This window comes from Miscanthus floridulus, chromosome 10 (genome assembly GCF_019320115.1).
Source record: "Miscanthus floridulus cultivar M001 chromosome 10, ASM1932011v1, whole genome shotgun sequence".
In the NCBI taxonomy this organism is placed as follows: Eukaryota; Viridiplantae; Streptophyta; class Magnoliopsida; order Poales; family Poaceae; genus Miscanthus; species Miscanthus floridulus.
Window position 1 is genome coordinate 141,019,209 of NC_089589.1, and position 19,734 is coordinate 141,038,942.

Below are 19,734 nucleotides of genomic sequence, written 5' to 3' on the forward strand. Positions count from 1 at the left end.
CCGCACATGACACACCCTGCCCAGTGTACGGACTCTGAGCTAACAAACCACTCTTTTCCTCTACTACTAGTACGTATAGTATAGTAGCTCCCATCGCTCTGCCTCCATGGCCGACAAGCAGGAACACCAGCAGCAGCAGCACACAAGTTCCCATGGCCACCATTTCCTGGTGGTGGCCTACGGCATGCAGAGCCACGTGAACCCAGGACGCGCCCTACCTCACCGTCTCGCACGGCTCATCCACATCGACGTCCGCTCTATCCTCGCCACGCTCTCCATGCCGGTAGCCGCCCAATGCCGCCTGTTCCCCACGCCATCATCAACCGGAGGTGGCGAGGCAGAGGAGGCCTGCAGCTACAGCGACGGCGTCATCTCCTATGTTCCCCCACTCGGACGGCTTGGACAACGGCGCCGCACCCAAGGCTGCCGAGGACTGGGCCTGCAGGCGCCGCGTCACCGCCAAGAGCCTCTCCGCCATTGTCGCCGGCTTCGTCCCAGGTGGGAGGCCGGTCACATGTATCGTGTTCATGATGGTGGGACCCACGATGGTGGACAAGGCGAGGGACCATGGTATCCCATTCGCCGTGTACTGGATCCAGCCGGCCACCATCCTCGCCACCGAGTACCACTACTTCCACGGCTACCGCAAGCTCATCGCCGGCGACGACACCATGCACGAGGTGATCATTCCCATCCTCTCCGGGTCCGGTACTTCCCGTCCTTCCTGCTCAACATGACAGGCAGCGTGCTAGCCAACACCCTCATGGAAATGTTCCGAGAGCTGTTCGAGAGCATGGACCAATGGTGGCCCAAGGTGCTCATCAACACACTCGAGGAGCTATAGAGGCGGATGTGCTCGCGGAGATGAAGCGGCGCCTGGATGTGGTCACCGTCGGCCCCATGGTTGGGTCCTCGACGGACGCACGGATCCATCTGTTCGAGCACGACGACGACGTCGACAAGAAGAGGTACATGGGGTGGCTTCGTGCCCACCCGGACAGGTCGGTGGTGGTGTACGTGTCGTTTGGGAGCGTGACGAAGGTCACCAGGCGGCAGATGGACGAGGTGGCTTCAGGGTTGCGGCAGTGTGGGCGGCCATATATACTTGCAGGTGGTGCGCAAGGACGGTGTCAGCGACGGCGACGGCGATGAGAGCAGCCACCATGGCTCGGGCTCGGAGTCAGAGAACAACCAGAGCTGCCACTGCTGCCAGCAGGGGATGGTTGTGGACTGGTGCGACCAGCTGGAGGTCCTGTCGCACTCGGCGGTCGGGTGCTTCGTCTCGCACTGCGGGTGGAACTCGACGGTGGAGGCCATGGCGTCCGGCGTGCCGATCGTCGGTGTGCCGAACTCGTTTGACCAGCCGACGAATGCGTACTTGGTCGAGGAAGAGTGGGAGGTTGGCATCAGAGGAGAGCGAAACAGCGATGGTGTGTTGTCAGGGACAGAGCTGGCTAGGTGCATTGAGTTGGTCATGGTCATGGGTGATGGTGCAAGAGCAGTGGTGATAAGGGAAAGGATAAAGCGGTTCAAACAGAGCGCAAGCAGCAGCAAGTACAGGCGGATCTGTGGAGAGAAACCTCCGTGACTTTGTCAAAACATTCCAAGCTCCTGAGCCCCACACATTTTGCATAAGACGAAAACAGTATAAATAAAGCCGTAGTGGAGAATACAACTGATCTGCAGGTCCTTTCGTGGCACAACCAAATTAGCTGGATCGGAAGATGGATCCCTTCATCTCTATGCGTTAATTAATTACTTCTAGTAATATCTCTCTCTTAGCTCACTAGCACATAGAATTATGATAGTTATTATCTTTTCATTAATTTAAGCTATCCATGTAAGTCATTATCCACATCAGCAGTTTACTATCCACGTCAGCGGCTCACTATCCACGTGAGACAGCACTCAATTATGTTTGGGTTTGCAGCATAGCAGAGCATCGGTCTGGCTGTTTTCTTTTTTTTATTTGGTCCACCTGTCAGTCTCCAACCGTGGTTGGATTGTTGCATCGGGGCGTCCGGGGGTGGCTTTGTATTGGAACCACGAGTTCGACAAAATCACGAGCAACCAGAGTTTTTACAGCTCTAGGAATGGAGAAGATGCCACTGCACAAGAACTGTTCCCTCAGAATAAAGCGAGTGTCCCTCAGCATAAAGATATGGCGCGAGTGCCGTCTACCTGTTCAATTGGCGCGAAGGCCCTGTCGGCCACTCCTTCGGCTAGGTCAGACAACCTATGTGACACAACAGGACAAAGGACTTCACCAACTGTAGGAGCAAAGGGCTCTATGGCCCACTCGTCAGCCCCTCCAAGCGGGGGCCCTTGCAAGCCAAGGAAACCTCAAGAAGGTTCACCCAGGGGAGGCTGTGCCGCAGTAGACAGCTCCTGACGATCAAATGCTAGAACGGTGGCAGTGACGTCAGGAGGTGATTGCGGCTTTGTCGACACCTCCCTACACGACAAGGCGAGGTCCATCCATGCTGCGGCAGAGGACTGATGCACCATGTGCATAGACCATAGACTAGATCTCAAACGTGCACCAGCCCTCCTTGGAATATAAGGGGAGGGATGACTGCTATAGAAGGGGGATGATTCCCAAGAGAACTAGAGAACCTCAGCTAGAGAAGGCCAGTTTCTTAATCGCTGAGGAAGAACACCGACGAACACTTTGATAGCACCAAGCGATCCCCTACCAAACTCTTCTGATTTCCACCATTGTAATCCTTTGATTGGCCATTCCTAACACGAAGCTTACTATACTGCTGGACGTAGGCTCAGAAGCCCAAACAAGGATAAATCGATGTGTCTCTTTCGTGTTTTGAGTATCCAAGCCACTGGAGACCCACACATTGACTTTCGATGGACAACCACGATGCTTGTTACGAACCCACGATAGCTGGCACGCCAGATAGGGGACTGCATCACTGGAGGACACCAGGTACTCTCCCGTGAGCGATTTCCGCTGGAAGGAGTGTGTCTCTAATGCCGACAAGAAGAAGATCCATCCTCTACTCCAAACGATAGTGGTTCTGAAGGAGGCAGGCCTGACTACTGTGGGCATAGTCGCTAGCTTTTTGAGGTGGCGGATCCAGCCCTTGCAGCAATCAGGCCATTTGTACATGTGTTCTTTTATCACCCTGGGCTTAGCTGCCATCTACTAGACCATTTGGCGAATTAGAAATTTGGTGTGCTTTGAGAACAAAAGGATTAAATTGCCTACTGAGATCATTTGTATGATGTGTTCTTTTATCACTTATTGGGAAGATCTTCAGAAATCCGAGTTGGAGGCGTAGGTTATTCAGGACGTGGAAACTATCAAGATGGTGGCTCTATTCTTTCACAGGAAGGATGTGGAGAAGCAGGTGCAAGACGAGAGGCAGATGGTTCATTTTGTTGGTTAAGTTTGGTCACAAAAACGATTTGGAGATGCAGATGCAAGGAGAGAAGTAGTTGGTTCCTTTTGGTGATCAAAGGCTAGTTTTCTTTGGAAGTTCCAGTCTCTGCGTGATGTGCCGGCTTGGGCCATGTATCTGGAGGCTCTGTTCTGTATGATGTTCTAAGACATTTTGCTTAGTTGGCTCATGTTTTGTTCGTGATGGCTGACCCCTGGTGATCAACATTGGGGAACCATTTTGTTGTGGCATTTTTAATTTATGCTTGATCGTATCATACTGAACGTTGTAGTTTTGTTAAAATCGTAATGAAATTCGGTTGTGACCTGTGTGAAAAAAGTAACCGGATCCATGAAATTTGTGGACTTCTTTGATCTGTCCTCACACTACTATAGAAAAGGTCTAGTCCTACCCATTCTTGTAAGGCAAGGTCCAGTCCTACCCATTCTTGTGAAAAAGGTCCTAGTTGTAAGGATTAAGGACCTATATGTAATTTGCAATACATAGGGGTTGGTAGAAAGATTGTCTTCTCCCATGGTCCCACCTCTCTTATAAATACAGCCCAAGGGACAAAGATTAGTGGGTTCTCCTCACTCACAGCCAAACTCTAGCATTCTCTCTCTCCTATTTGAGCCAAACCCAACAAGCTTCAATTAAATTGTAGTGTGTTTGCATGACCATTTGATGAGCAGTCAACCTCCCTTCAGAGCAATGTTAATAATATAGCCGACTGCTGGTTGTAGGGATCTTTGCAGCCCATATCTCCACCCATCCATATAGTAGTTAGCTCTTCACTATTAACACATGGTCTACTTGTCTCTCTCACAAAGTTTTTTTGGTTCTTGTGTCAAACCGGCTGTAAGCTTACGACCTGCTTCTCCTCTCTCTCCTTTTCTTTCTCCTCCACCTCAGTATTCAGCCTACTTACAGTGTTTTATTACTTGCTCTCAAGCCATCGAGCGATGAGGGGGCAGTGGCATGCTGATGTGCCATTGCACGATGCAACAGCCCAATAGCTCCCTCATGATTTTCGGTATTTGGCGATGTAGACTTGACTTTTGTTCATGAGTCGGCACAAATAAACTACTTTAGTTTGAATCAAAACTATTAGGTGATAGGCAGTGAGTGACAAAGAATATTAGGTGTAATGGCATGACATTACAAACGGTTGATCCAGATGGTACCGTGACATTACAAACTCTAGAATATAAAATGAACGACAATCTCATGGCACAATTATCTCCACCAACAAAAGCAACTCACGCCTGATTCTCGCAGGCTCCACATCAGCTCCACATCTATCTAATTCCCCACATCTATGTTGTGACACAGGCATCCCTAGCAACCGATCCATCTCATACTGCAAGGGTTGCTGTGGGGTGACCGTGGAAGGGTTGAAGGGTTGCTGCGCGTGGTGCTACAATTGGATCTGGACAGTCTTGGGGTGCTGTGGATATTGTGCATGGACCGGTTCAGTCTTGAAGGGTTGCTGCGGGCCTCGGTGCCCACTTAACAAGAAGTGGTCCTTACCCAAGAAGGTACATATTGATCAGTTTGTTTTACCAAAGAAGTAGTAGTTAGAAAACATAATCCTGGCTACTTTTCACAGGCCTTGTAGATTTCTTGGATAGCGTGGCCACCGTAGCTGTCATGGGACCTTATCCCTGAACATCTATTTTGCCACCTATTTTCTGGCGTGGGCTCCGAAGAATAGCATATGCATCCCTGGGACGCACCAGACATTTTCTGAGTCCTTCAAGAACTAGGCAAAATTGATCGTCATCTGCCTCCCCTTCATGATGTTTCTAATGACTCTGTACATGGCAGGACAAGCGAAGGCCCAACAAAAAGATCTCGGTAGAATTGGGGTGGTTGCTGGGGCAGTTATTCTTGAGGTGGTGTATGTGCTGTCTATGGGAGGCTTGATGACCGTCTGCATGTCAGCTAAGTAATGGACACAAGTCACTTTTGTCAATGGAATCTTATCACTTCTCCTCTTCATGGCCTGGGGATGCTGCTGTTTCTACCCGAAGTTAAGGAAAGGTCTCTGTTTTCTATTACTTTGTTGCACTAAATACAATTTGTTTGTTGCACTAGTTGTTATTGTTGTTGTTGTGTGTGTGTGGGAGGGGGTCCACCAACTAGCAACTAGGAATGAGTATTATGGCCTGACATTCTAAAAAGAAAGCAAACCACCTAAGGACTTCGACCAATGCACAAGCTCTTATTTTTGCCGCTGGTCTGCTGGGAAATTAAGTACAATGTTTCCTGCTATTAAACAAGTCATTTTGCTTTTTTTTTGCCTGTTTTGGCAAGAGGGCATGGTTGAGGGGTATTCAGAAATGTGGATGCATGATTGTCTTTTTTTTAGCAAATGTTACATTGTCAACTCTATGCACCTGCTCCTAGGAGGTAATATCTCATCCTAACCGTTTTATGTTTGAACTAAATGGATGGTCTACATTGACTTCGGAGTACCGTAGAAATTGACATGTCTGTTGGACCTCAAATGGACAATCTCCAAAACTTGGGATTCAGGACCTCGTGCTCTATTAATTATGATAAAGGGGGGATTTTGGCTATTGTACGCACTCGTCATTTTTTGAGGTGTCAAGCCTCTGTAAATTTCTTTGTTATGGAAAATCTATGTCCCTCCTGTGACTGCTGATAGTTTGGTGAAAAGAGGAGCTATTAAACTTTTAAAATGTTGCTTCGGTAATGGGTATGAGTCATTGTGTCATTTTGTTTCTTGAATGTGCCGTGGCTAGCAGTTTATGGGATCATGTTTCTCAGTTTGTACTGGTTTTACAATTGGCGCTAATTGTGAAGATAATGCTAGTAAGGGATTCAGTCCAATAAAGTATGATGTCTTGAATGATATTTCTGGTGACTGGTTTGTTGTTTTTTTGAAATGAAGACTGATTTGTTGTAATAGTAGTTGTGGTGGTAGTGGTGACTGCTTTGTTGTTTATGTGCCGTGGTAGTGGTGCTCACGGGGTGTGTGGGAGGGGGGGGGGGGGGGCGGGGGGGGGGGGGGGGGTGGCATCACCAACTAGGAATGATAGTCTCTTTTGCCTGTTTTGGCAAGAGGGCACGGTTTAGGGGTAATCAGAAATGTGGATGCATGTTTACATTGTCAGTTTCTAAAGCAAATGGTACATTGCCAAATTTGTGGACCTGGTCCTAGGAGGTAATAGCTCATCCTAACCGTTTAGATTCAAACTAAATGGATGGTCTACATTGACTTCGGAGTACCGTAGAAATTGACATGTCTTTTGGACCGGCAATCTCCACAATATGTGATTCTGGGACCTGGTGCTTTATTAATAATGATAAAAAGGAAATCTTGGCTATTGTTTGGGATTATGTTTCTCAGTTTCTATTGGCTTTAAATTTATTGCAAATTGTGAAGATATTGCTAGTAATGGCTCGGTCATTAAAGTAATGTATGATGTTTTGCATATTATTACTGCTGGGATTGTTTGGGGATATTTGGCTAACTAGATAATGGCATTATCACAATGTAGCCTGTCACCCTAAAAGAAAAATGAGCAAATGGAAGGATTCGACCAATACACATGCTGCTCTGCTGGGAAAATAAAAAGCACCATGCACTGCTAGTAAACATATAATTTTGGTTAATCTTTTTATGCTCTTTGCTTGTGCTGGCAAGAGTGCAAGGTTGAGTTTCACACAAAAATGGTCATACTGTAGGTATTCACAAAGGTGGATGCATCATTATGTTGTCTTCCTTTCTTAAAAGCAAAAAATTTACATTGTTGAATCTGCCAACTCTGCTCCTGTGTAGCTCACCCATGTTTTCTATTACCTTTTTGCAGCGGTTGAGGTCCTGCATTAAATGTATGTGTTGCCGGGGATGCCTGTGTCACGAGATAGACGAGCGGCATCGGGATGATGTGGAGGGCCGCTCGGGCGGCGGGGGGGGGGGGGGGGGGGGGGGGGGGGGGGGGGGGTAATCAGGCGTGAGTTCAGTGGAGATTCCCGTGGCACTTGACTGCCTGGATTTGTAGTGTGGAGGTGTTGGTAATGTGCCACGTTACTTTTGGTCCCTCTCCTTCCCACTCCCACATGCATATTTCCTTCGTATCTCTTCTTTTTTTTCTTTTTCTCGAGGCCTAAATACTATGTATGTTGGGTGGGACAACATGTTTCACCAAAAACTCTGCATTTATTATTACAACTAAAAAAGACATAGTTTACAAACGGAGTATCTAAATTGAATTATGATTGCTCTATTTTGTATATTACAATAAAAACTTCAAACAAGACGTCGCTTGAATATATTTTTGATTTAAGACATTTTCTCAAGAAAACAGAGCCTTCTTCATACATGATGTATTTTCTCACGGTTCGCGAAGAGGAGCAGCTCCTGCGTGAAGCGGCGAGGAAGAGATCGAGGAGTGGGAAGGGCAGCGGCGCGGCGAGCGGCATGAATGGCGTGAGGCGGCGGAGGTGTTAGCGGCGGCCTGCACGCCCGCGGCGGTGGTGCCTACCCCTGTGGCCTGCAGGGCAGCGTGGGCCGCACCCGTGGCTCGCTCGCCGGCGGCGGCCTGCGTGGTTCGCGATTTCGTTGAGAAGACGGGGAGGAGGTAAGAGGCACCGAGGTGACAGAAATCACTCGTTGCTGCCTCTGTTGAGCCCGCTCGGGGCGAGCTCGGGAGAAACGAAAAAAAAATAGTTCCCCTAGGGCCAGGCTAAGGGGTGCTTTAAGGAGCGTGCAGCCCTAGGGTGCAGTGGCCCAGTTGGGCCTGGCAAACAAACGTACCCTAAGTTCATCGTTCATGACTAAATTGGCAAGATTGACGCAAGGGCAAGGCAGTACGGTGGGCTCCCTCCACACCCACCGGGAAAGAGGGCCGACAAAGAGATTTTATGCCTCTAGTAGGGGCCCTACTAGAGCTCGTTTTTTTTCTCGGACCCTCAAATTTTGTTTTGAGGGCTTAAGGGGGTGTTTGATTTCCCACCGCGCGTTGCCACGCCTCACTTGTGGCGCGCTATTCATGCAAAAGCTGATGTTTGGTACAGCATGTAGGTGCGACAGCCCACAACTTTTATTTTGCTAGTGTAAAACCAAACCACGTCACATGTGTGGCAGCCATTTTTAGGGCGACGACATAGCGTGCATGGCCAATTCTAGCTAGGAACCAAACACCCCCTAAGTAGGGGCTTTGCTAGAGTTTTTAACATCCTTATCTTTAGGAATCTATGCACAAGGCCCAATGCATGGAGTTCCACGTGCGCTGAACCAAACACACCCTTAGATATCAAATCCATATGTATTCATTCGATCCCATTTACAGATCAGATCTATCCGCATTCGAGTCTTGATATTCAATGTCTAATACCAAAATAAATATATCTAATACTTAAATCATACTCCCTTTATCCTATAATATAAGGGATCCATAGTTGAAAATTTATACCAAAATACAAGGTATTTTAATCATGAACCTCCTCCCTCCTCTATCTTTTTTGGCAAGAAATATTGAGATTCCTTTTAAACTTAGTTTCACCCAAAACAAACAACATTGCTTTTTAGAGAAAAACAAACAGCATTAACTAAGAAAAGTAATAACCGAACTATTTCATCCTAACTAGTGAGGGACAAGGTGATCTGTTGTGAGACTTCTCATTTTGTCTGAAAGTCACTTGGATCCTTTCTATTACAACATGAGGGAGTACACGTGCAATATCGTCGACATCATTCGTATCTTGTCGGAGATAGTTGACATCATCCGTATTGGAATACATATTTGAAAAAGGTATCTCAGCTTGTATCCAAATCTATATTGGATATGTTGTACCCAGAAGAGGGTGGTTATGCTACTACGTGCCATATGGAGGGCTGATGTGCAAATAAGCCAGCGTCTAAAGCTGTGTCACAACTCACATCACAACGGAGATGAAGCAGGTGCAATCCAAAGAGGATCGTTGACCTTCTTGACATATTCAGGTACTGCCGCGAGGATGAAAAGGCATCTTCAGATATTTGTTAGGCACCCACAAGATAGTTTTTTTTTATTTCATCACACCTACCAAGATATTTGTATACTAGTAGAAACTTGCCATTTTTAATTATATATGCAGTTATGCACATGTGCAACTGCAAAGAGAGTGCTTGTACGTAATATTTATTGACGCTTGTCATTATCTCTTCATTCACGGGATCTATGCATGCACCCATGTGTGTAAGTTACACTGTAGAGTGAGTGCAAAAGATTGAAACATAGGAGTATGCTGCAACAAGCCAACAATTATATCCTAAATTGTACTTTAGTCATGAGTCATGACTTGTTTGCTAAAATAGTTTCCAAGTCTGAGGAGGGCGAAACAGCGATGCTGTGGTAACAGGGACAGAGCTGGCAAGGTGCATTGAGTTAGTCATGGGTGATGGAGCAAGAGCAGTGGCGGTAAGGGAAAGGACAAATGGCTTGAAAGAGATGGCGCAAGCAGCAGCCAGTACAGGCGGGTCTGTAGAGAGAAACCTCCGTGACTTTGTCAAAACATTCCAAGCTCCTGAGTCCTAGACTCTAGGTAAATCAATAACTTAGTCATATATGCTCCACTCAAGCTGAAGTGTTTACCATAGCTCAAGCTTACCATGAGTAGCCTACTATAAAAATTTCAGCACAATTGGAGCACAGGAGCTGCAGTTATGAATTAAACACAGAAACACATAGATCTACAGCTAGAAAAAATTTAACACAAAAGCATGCCATATTGTATATCTATTGCATGGATCTACTCACGTGGAGTCTAACAAAACTTGTTTTTCCCTTTTACGATTCTTCTATGATTTTATACAAATTTTCAAAGTTTGAGCCAGTTTATGAAATAAAACAAAAAAGAGCACGTGGCGCACATCAGCGGCCACACAGCAGAGTCCTATGTGGCCAGCTTTTTATGGCGGCTAGGACGTAGACAAAGTTCATGAACTCAGATGATCGAAAAAAATTCATGGACCTAGGTGAGAAGAGGAAAAGTTGCAACATGAGAAATCAATCATTGTAACATCTCAGTCTGTTTTGCTACATGGAAAATCAGCAGAATGCAACATCCAACAGCCAACTACTGCAACATAAAAATAAAGGAGATGCAACATCTCTAATCAACATAAGAAAATGATTGCTTACTACAACACCAAGAAATCATCACTTGCATACCGCAACACCAAACATGCTAGTTTGTTGCAGCAACATGAGAGCACCAAACAATCATGTGACGAAACATGCTAGTTTTGTTGCAGCAACATGAGAGATCATCTACTGAAACATTAGAATTTGTTATCGAACCATGAGAAATCTCCTTACGCAACATAAAAAAACAAATGCAACATCCTAAAACCATATGCTGAGCGATAGTGGCCGTAGATCCAAGGAGGGTGCAGATCTGGGCCTCCCTGAGCAGCACAAAGTGTCCAGCTTAGAGCATGAGGATAGCAGCAACAGACAGACTCATAATATGCAGGCTTGCCAATGGAGGAAGGTGGACGGACGTAGCAGAGAGAGAGAGAGAGAGAGAGAGGATGTTGCTTGCTTGCTCCTCATTCCTGACGGGGTCTGTTGCTAGAGAAGGAGCAAAGCGGGTGAGGGACGTCATGGAGAGGGAGGCTGGAGCTTGCAGTAGGGCGCGGTGGAGAGGGTGGCCGGCGTCAGGTAGACGACGAGCAAGAACTCGGAGCGAGCAATGTCAGGTGAATCACAAGAGAGTCCAAAGGACTGTAGCCCAAGTGGTTAGGGAATTCCGGCGGCACCCCTCAGGTCCGAAGTTCGACTCCCCATGGGAGTGAATTTTAGGCTGGGGGGCAACAGATTCCGCTACGTCAGGATAGGAGCGGGGGTTTCTGGGGTTTTCTCGATCTATGTGAGAAGATCATCATTCTTCTTAAAAAATGCCCGGTGGTCGTCATACCCCCGCAGGTCGAGTTTTTTTTTTTGAATCACGAGAGAGGAAAGCAGACGACTAGTAGGGAGATTTTGGAGAGAAGCTGGTTATCACACCCCAAAATTTTTGATTTTGGGTTGTGCATAGAAAACACTAAGTAAAGTAAATGATTTCAATATTGATATGAAATTTTCCAATATTAGTTTAAGTTTCTGAAACTTTAGATGTAGAATAATGTGGTTTTCAATTTTTTTTCTAAAAATAATTCGATGGGCTTGGTTGATGTGATGTTTGTTTGTTGCTTGACTATGTGTTGTGATTGTGAAAAGTTTGAAAGCGCGTTTAGTAAGTCGGTTTATCTTTCTCCGGCTTGTCTATCTTTTTCTGTAATCAAATTTCTGCTTTCTCAATCTTAATCTTTTCGTTTGGAGTATCCCAAGATCATCTTCTTTTGCTCCAAATCATTCCTTTGAGTTCATCATCATCAATCTATCTATGAAAACTTTCCAGGAATTTTTTTGCCTTACTCTCGACCTTTTTCCTCACTTTTTTGGGAGCATAATCTAATTTTTAGATGCTCCAATATATCTTTTCATGGGCTCCAAATACTTTATTTGAGTTCCTCATGTTCCAAAATGTCTCAGAGAATTTCTCTCAAATTTTTGGAGCTTTCGAAGTATTTTTCACGACTTAAATATCAATTCTGAACTTTGTGAAATTATTTTATTCGAGAAATTATTTAATAATTCCGAAAATAATAAATATCTCATTTTTTCACCGACCTTATATGTGCCGGCGTAGCTCTGGACGCTGGTTTTAGAAGTACGACCCTTTTTGCGAGCAGCCAAGCCTCCCAGATCTATCGCTGAAGTTTCAAAACCTTAAAGCTCCGACAAACTTCCGGCCAACCTTCGGCAAGCGTTTCCGGCCGTCTCTGGCGTTCCCTGTAGAAACCGTCCCCACCCTGAGGTTCGTATCGGTCTCCTCTACGCCTTCATGCCTTCCTTTTTGCGAATCAGTGCTCGTTCATTGTTTCCCTAACCCTTCTTTCTTCTTTTCCGGCGAACCTCCATGGCTGCTCCTTCTTCGCCAGTTCCAGCCAACTCGGCCTTGGCCGCGCCACCCCGGGCTAGGCTGCCGCGGGCGGGTGCCCACCCACGCCCCAGCGTGCGCCCCCTTCCCGTCGCGCGAGAATCAGGCGTGGCTGCCGCCAGCGCCTCGTGCAGCCACAGCCGCCCGTGAGGGCTGTGCGCCCCGCGCTTCCAGGCGGGCCCTAGGCTCGGTGCTGTGCCGCCGCCGGCCAGCGCTCGGTGACCCTCTGCCGGCCATCCCCGAGCCCCTCCGCGCGAGCAGCAGCTTCCTCCATGACCATGGCCCATGTTCTGTGCATACAGATATCCCAAGGTAGAAGACGCAGTTAATTACGGTTTTGCCATCGACAGTATAATCCCAGCCATTTAATCGTTCGATATCCGTTTTGAGTAGTTCTTGTTGCATTAGATTCGTGTCGTTGCGCTCTATGCAGTAGTGCTAATGTTTTTCATGTCACATGCTTTCTGATATATAGTTTAATATTAAATGGATTAATATGTTTATAATTAGTTTTATAATTAATAGCAATATAGGTTTTATATCTCGGTGATTATACATAACATGTTAATTTAGTTAATTGTTACCTTGAATATGTTTTTAATTGTACTTAGTGTAAACACACGCTGCACGCCATTAGATGCTCTCACATGTTAGTTTGTTTCAGAAGTTAAAGTATAATCGGTATATAAAGGACATTGACATTTTTGTAATTAAAAACATGACTAGATTCAGCTCGGTCTTTCAATTAAAATGTATAGTGAATAATCTGAATTAATATATTTGCACAGTTTTGTTTAGTTAAAATCAACTAAGCATGTAGGCTTTTCTTTTATAATATAAATTTCCGGTAGTTGTCTCTTTTCAATCGTAGCACTGTTCTTGGCGTTTCTTGTGATCTTGTGACTTTAGTAATGAGCTCTCTTTTAGTATGTTGTTTCTATCTTGTGTGGTGTATTGTTCTTAGTTTTCCTTGTTTTGTTTGCTTGTATGTATGTTTGTCCTTGCTTGGTGTTGCTACGAGTAGAAGAGAACCACACGTATGAGTTGGAAACTAGAACCTGAATGCCAGAAGCTACAAATCAGAAGATGATGTTTGAAGATTCTCTAAGCAAGTTGCTTTGGGTGTAAACCACTCTTGGAGGTGTAGCTCTTGGAAAGCATTATTGTGAAGTTGTTGTGAATGTTGTGATCAAAAGGGATGCAATTCTGCCTCACCCTTATACTGGTGTGGAGAAGATGGCTGACGCTCTTAAGTTGCCGATTGCATGGCCATACAATAGAGTAATAAATTGTCCTAGTCATTGTTTCCTGTTTTCTCATATGTGATTAGTGACCAGACTTCTAACTATTGATATTTGTGATAGATGAAGGTTAGCAAGGCATCAACACCCAATCATGGTACTTCTGGTATGTTTCTCCTCTGAGTGACTTAAAGTTTATTTCAGCTGATTTCCAAACTATAGAGTGTTGACAGTAGATTAAAAGCACTGAAATCTAAGTAGTTTCCTGTAAGATCCAGCTATTAATCCATTATATATGTCTATTTTTAGAAGTAGTAAAATCAGAATTAAATTTGGTAAATATTGGAAAGCAGAATTCCACTTAGTAGTACAAATATTATTCCAGTAGCATATGCTTGCAAAACACCAGCTAGGAGGCCAAATATGGTCTGTGTGGTTAGTCAACCAAAACAGGGGATAGTAAATGTTCAGGCCTTCAGAGTCACCTTATAGAATTAACCTAGCATCTCATATTCATCTTAATATTGCCAATAATTTACTATATGCAAAGGCTAACAAGAAACTACTAATCTTGCAAGTGGTGCTCCACTTCAAGGTCACCTTATAGAATTAACCTATCATCTCATATTCATCTGAACATTGCCAATAATTTACTACATGCAAAGGCTGACAAGAAGCTACTAATCTTGCAAGTGGTGTTCCACTTCATATTCCAGGAAAACACCATAAAAGTCAATATCCCATATTATCATGCTCCTCAAACTATTTTCTCCTTCAAGATGCATTTTCAAACTTCACTTCCGATCACTAAGGCCTCTGAAAACAAATAGTGTCCATGAAAAAAAACTAGAGGCTAAACTCCCTTCTACTCAGAAGATCAAATGAACAAGATCAATCTTCCCTCTACATGTATTTTTTCACCATTTATGAAACAGATATGGTAGAATGGTTTATCTTAACCAGTGTTAACTTATGTCAGATAAATGAATGGAAAATGTTTAGTTGTCGTTTGGCAACAAGAATAACCCTCTTGTCTCCTGTTACAACTTGATTTTCAAATATGGTCATGACACGTTCTAGCAACAAATGTCAATATATGTTTTATCATTTCTTGCAACAGAGACTACAGAAATCTAGATGATTTTGATATTCGTTTTTGACTTAGATTTAGTCGATGCAGAGATGTATTGTAGCTTTATGTAATTCTGTTCTATTAACAAATGTCACCTTGACTTTGTTCAGCTAGGAGGACCTAGAGGTTGTGAGATGTTGGATAATGTCAACAACAAGATCAATCGAAATACTCACCGATGATATTTTGCTTGAGTAATTGGAGTTGAGGCATTTTGTAGTGAACTAATTAGATTGTGCAAGCCAACATATGACTTGTGGCTGCCACTTGACCAAGCTAGCTAGGTTGCCTATGTACCTTTTCTTTTGTGAAGATGTACAACGGTACAAGTGCAAATGTTGGCTTCAATGAAAACTTGAGATATGTTTATCTAACCACATGCGATTGATGAGTAACGTGAATTGTTATGGATTATTATGCCGTTAATGAGTAATGTGGATTGGTGTGGATGTTGAATAGGCTTGAAATTATATGGTAACTGTAAATTAATTATATATAATCATGTCAGTACATAGCGATGGATTGTTGGTCGGTAAAAAGATATATACCATCAAACCATTGGTCGGTAAAGATTGTGACAGATCAAGTGTCGGTATAACTAAGAGCATCCAACTATCAGTCGCTATAAATATGTCGGTCGGTATAACTTTATACCGCCACCACTTACACCGTCTAATGACGTCGGTTGGTAAAGGGCTATACCGACCGATGATCGGTCGCTATAACGACTTATAGCGACTCTTCTGTAGTCGCTGTAAAAAGTGTGTGGTATAGTGGATAGCACTCGATAATGTGCAAATGACTTTTATGGCATGTGACTATATATATACATTTCTAGGCAAATTAACGGTTGATTTTGTTAGCATAATTATTTATGGCATGTGACTATATATATACATTTCTCCGGTGACTGAAACTAACATACTTTTTTATCAAGAATTGTTCTGCCCTTTTTTTTATCGTATGCCTCCCATTAAGGGCATATTCTAGGCAAAAGATTACAAAATAAATTATGAGGCACGAGGGCTGTATGACAAAATATAAATTAATTAGCATCATGCACGTTAGAAGTAGGACGCAATATTATAATCCACAGAAAAAAAAACTAGCTACAAAAACTCCACAACAGTTTCGTCATTCAAAATTAATTAAGTTTAGAATTGAAAATTCTGTCATACAGCCTTCGTGCCTCATAGTTATTTCTCATTTTGGAATAAGTTATATGTCATGTTTGCAATAAAAAATATATTTGTTCCTTAGATAAAAAAAAGCTTTGAGCAAAGCATGGATCAAAGAACATAGGTAGTCAATGGAAATGCTAAAATTATAACTTCAAAATAATAAAATTATTTTGTAAGTTTTATGGTGCAAGGCGATGATCCCCTAGTTTTATCATTGATGTGTTATCAAATGGTGTAACTAATCACTACCGGACTCCTTGAGTTTGCCGAGTGCCCGAAACACTCGGCAAACTGTTCGCCGAGTGTAACACTCGGCGAACAGCACTCGCCATAAACAGTACCGGCAAAGCCAATTTTGCCGAGTGCCATTTATCGGGCACTCGGCAAACATGTTGCCGTGTGCAGTTTAGCTCTTGGCGAAAAGAAACAGTCGTAACGCCAGACCCGCCGTTAACATCAACTTCGCCGAGTGTCAAACGGCAAGGCACTCGGCAAATATTTGTTTTATATTTTTTTAAAATATGTTTGGTTTTTAGAATTCCTTTTCGCCGAGTGTTGCACTGGGCAAATGATAAACATATGCCGAGTGTGTCACTGTTAGACACTCGGTAAACTTTTTCAAACAGTATTTGGTTTTTTTAAAAATCCTTTTCGCCGAGTAGTATAGCCATCCTTCACCGTCTAGAAGGTTGTCGCTTGTTCTTTAATTGCGTTATTGTTTTCCTCATGGGACACAAATATATATGTACTCCATCCATCATGCCAGCAACTTTCCTTTTAATTGGAATCATGCATCTTCCGAGATGTGCCATGACAGCCACATTCTGAATCCAAACATTTAATATCCGACCGTATCTTAATCCGAATACTCAAAATCAGATTTCTGATATGTATATGAGATAGATATCAATATTCGAATGATCCGTATCTGGTTCTATGATCCGAAAAAAATATAGGATATAATATGAAATATGGGAAATAATTCAGGATCACTGGTATCCGTCTGTACCGACCTGGTTTCATCCTTAGTCTTAGCCGCCAGCACAACATGTAAAAATTCAAAATGAAGATGCATTTCGTCCTTACCCTATTACCACTCCTAGTCTATATATATAAATTTAGCCACGGTCGCCACCATCATGTCCAACGGGCTTAAACAGAAAGGTCGAGCACACGCAATTAAAGTAGGTATAGCCACCATGGAGAAGGTGCTCGTGGCTGTGGGCGTGGTGGTGGTGTCCGTCATCCTCTCCAAGCTCATCAAGTGTTTGCTCGTCACCAAGCCAAAAAAGCTTAAGCTGCCCCCAGGGCCATGGACGCTGCCGTTGATAGGCAGCATGCACCACCTCATAAGCAACCCATTGCCGCACCGGGCAATGCGCGACCTCGCGCACAAGCACGGGCCGCTCATGATGCTCTGGCTGGGCGAGTTGCCCACGGTGGTGGTGTCGTCGCCGGAGGCTGCGCAGGCGATCACCAAGACGCACGACATCACTTTCGCTGACCGTCACAGGAACAGCACCCTCGGCATACTCACCTTCAACGGGTGCCTGGTGTTCGGGAGCTACGGCGAGAAGTGGCGCCAGCTTCGCAAGCTCTGCATGCTACAGCTGATGAGCACCGCCCGCGTGCACTCGTTCCAGCGCATCCGTGAGGAGGAGGTGGCACGGTTCATGCAGAGCCTCGCCACGTCCGCCGCTGCTGGCACCGTGGTCGACCTGTCCAAGATGATCTCTAGCTTTGTCAATGACACCTTCGTCAGGGAGTCCATCGGCAGCCGGTGCAAGTATCAGGACGAGTACCTGGATGCCTTGGGCACTGCGATCGGGATGATCACGGAACTAAACGTAGCTAACATCTTCCCGTCATCTAGGCTGTTGCAGAATCTTAGCACGGCGCCACGCAGAGCGATGGCGTGCCGCGACCGGATGACGCGCATCGTTGGGCAGATCATCCGCGAGATGAAGGAAGCCATGGACCGGGGTGACAAGGCTTTAAACGAGAGCTTGATATCTGTCCTGCTCAGTCTGCAGAAAGAGGCCAGCTTGCCCATCGAGCTCACCGATGACATCGTCATGGGGCTCATGCTTGTAAGTCGTACGCGTTCCCAATTTCTCATCACTGGGCCTTAATTTCTTCTCCTCCGCCGTCTTATTCTCTTGATTATCATCTGGTGCCGCTGGTGCACATATGTATGATCGATTGCTGCGTTCATTTGTTCTACTGCTAGGAATTGTTTGGCGCGGGCAGCGACACCTCGTCGACCACGCTGACCTGGTGCATGACAGAGCTAATCCGGTACCCGGCTACCATGGCCAGAGCACAGGCCGAGGTCCGGGAGGCCTTCAAGGGGAAAACCACCACCATCACCGAGGACGATCTCGCCAGGGCAAACCTTAGCTACCTCAAGTGTGTGGTGAAGGAAGCTCTCAGGCTGCACTGCCCGTTGCCGATCATCCAACGCAGATGCCGTGAGACATGCCAGGTCATGGGATACGACATTCCTAAGGGCACATGGGTGTTCGTCCACGTTTGGGCCATTTGCAGGGACGCCAAGTACTGGGAAGATGCTGAGGAATTCAAGCCAGAGCGGTTCGATCGAGAACACCAACCGAGACTACAAAGGGACAGACTATGAGTTTCTCCCATTCGGGTCTGGCCGCCGAATGTGTCCAGGAGTAAACCTTGGACTGGCCAACATCGAGCTTGCACTGGCGAGCCTTCTGTACCACTTCGATTGGAAGCTACCGAGCGGAGTGGAGCCTAAGGATGTCGACGTTTGGGAGGCTGCAGGACTGGTTAGGAAGAAAAAGACAGGCCTGCTTTTGCACCCTGTCACCCGCATATCTAATTAACGCCAACGGAATATATACGCTGCATGAAACAGTATTACGGGCTTTGTTAATGATATTGGGATATAAATTTGGTGCGTCGTCTATGTACAATCTCTATCGTCTCTATTCTGAAATAAAATATACAAGGGAGCTAGAATTCTTGTATACCTAAAAATCCCTTATATTTCACAACACAGGAAGTCAATCCAGTCAAGGCTTGTAATACAAGGGGATATGAACTTTGTGGGTGACCGTCCTTGATTCCTGAATTGTGGGACTAGTCTTGTAAATGGTAAGTCTAGGCCTAGTGGGACCTTTTGTTGTATCTTTCTCTTCTTAATGAAAAACATGTTTAGGCATGGTCACGGAAAAAAAAAATCCATTCGGTTTGACCATGTTTGTTATTATAAACACTCTTCGATTTTCTACTCATATATTTTCTTGTAAGGGTTATATATATAACAAAAGTGAAGGAACTCGAATTACGGTGTACTCGTACACAAACATAGCTCACTTGGTTGGATTTCTTCTTGTATAACTTGTCCACTCAAGTTCCTCACATGGGTTGCTAGCATTTTCCTAGTGTACGAGGGAACGGCTCCGGCAATGCAGATCAGCATATCACGTATAGGGAATTAGGTGGGTAGCACATAAGACACCGATTTATACAAGTTCAGTTACAGGGTACCCTACGTCTAGTTGAGAAGATCTCTTATCTCATATGCTCCGTGTTTACAGGAGCACTGATATCTAGTTGTCTAGAGTTGGTATATATGAACTTGTGTTGAGATACCGATTGGGGGCTCCCTACCCGGCCTTACATAGTTTGGAAGGTAGGGTTACAATCTGAGTCCCGATCGGCTTACATGAAGGTTTTCTAGTTTGTTACAAGGAAATCTATGTACACAATCGGTGATTCCTCATGCGCTCCGGTCACCAAGCTCTATACATCAG

The 19,734-nt window shown here is 45.0% G+C and overlaps 2 pseudogenes; both read left to right on the top strand.

Moving 5' to 3' along the window:
• Positions 1-106: 106 nt before the first annotated feature.
• LOC136489848 (cyanidin 3-O-rutinoside 5-O-glucosyltransferase-like) lies at positions 107-9,943 on the top strand (annotated as a pseudogene).
• Positions 9,944-17,145: 7,202 nt separating this feature from the next.
• On the top strand, positions 17,146-18,801 carry LOC136489849 (zealexin A1 synthase-like; annotated as a pseudogene).
• Positions 18,802-19,734: the final 933 nt, after the last annotated feature.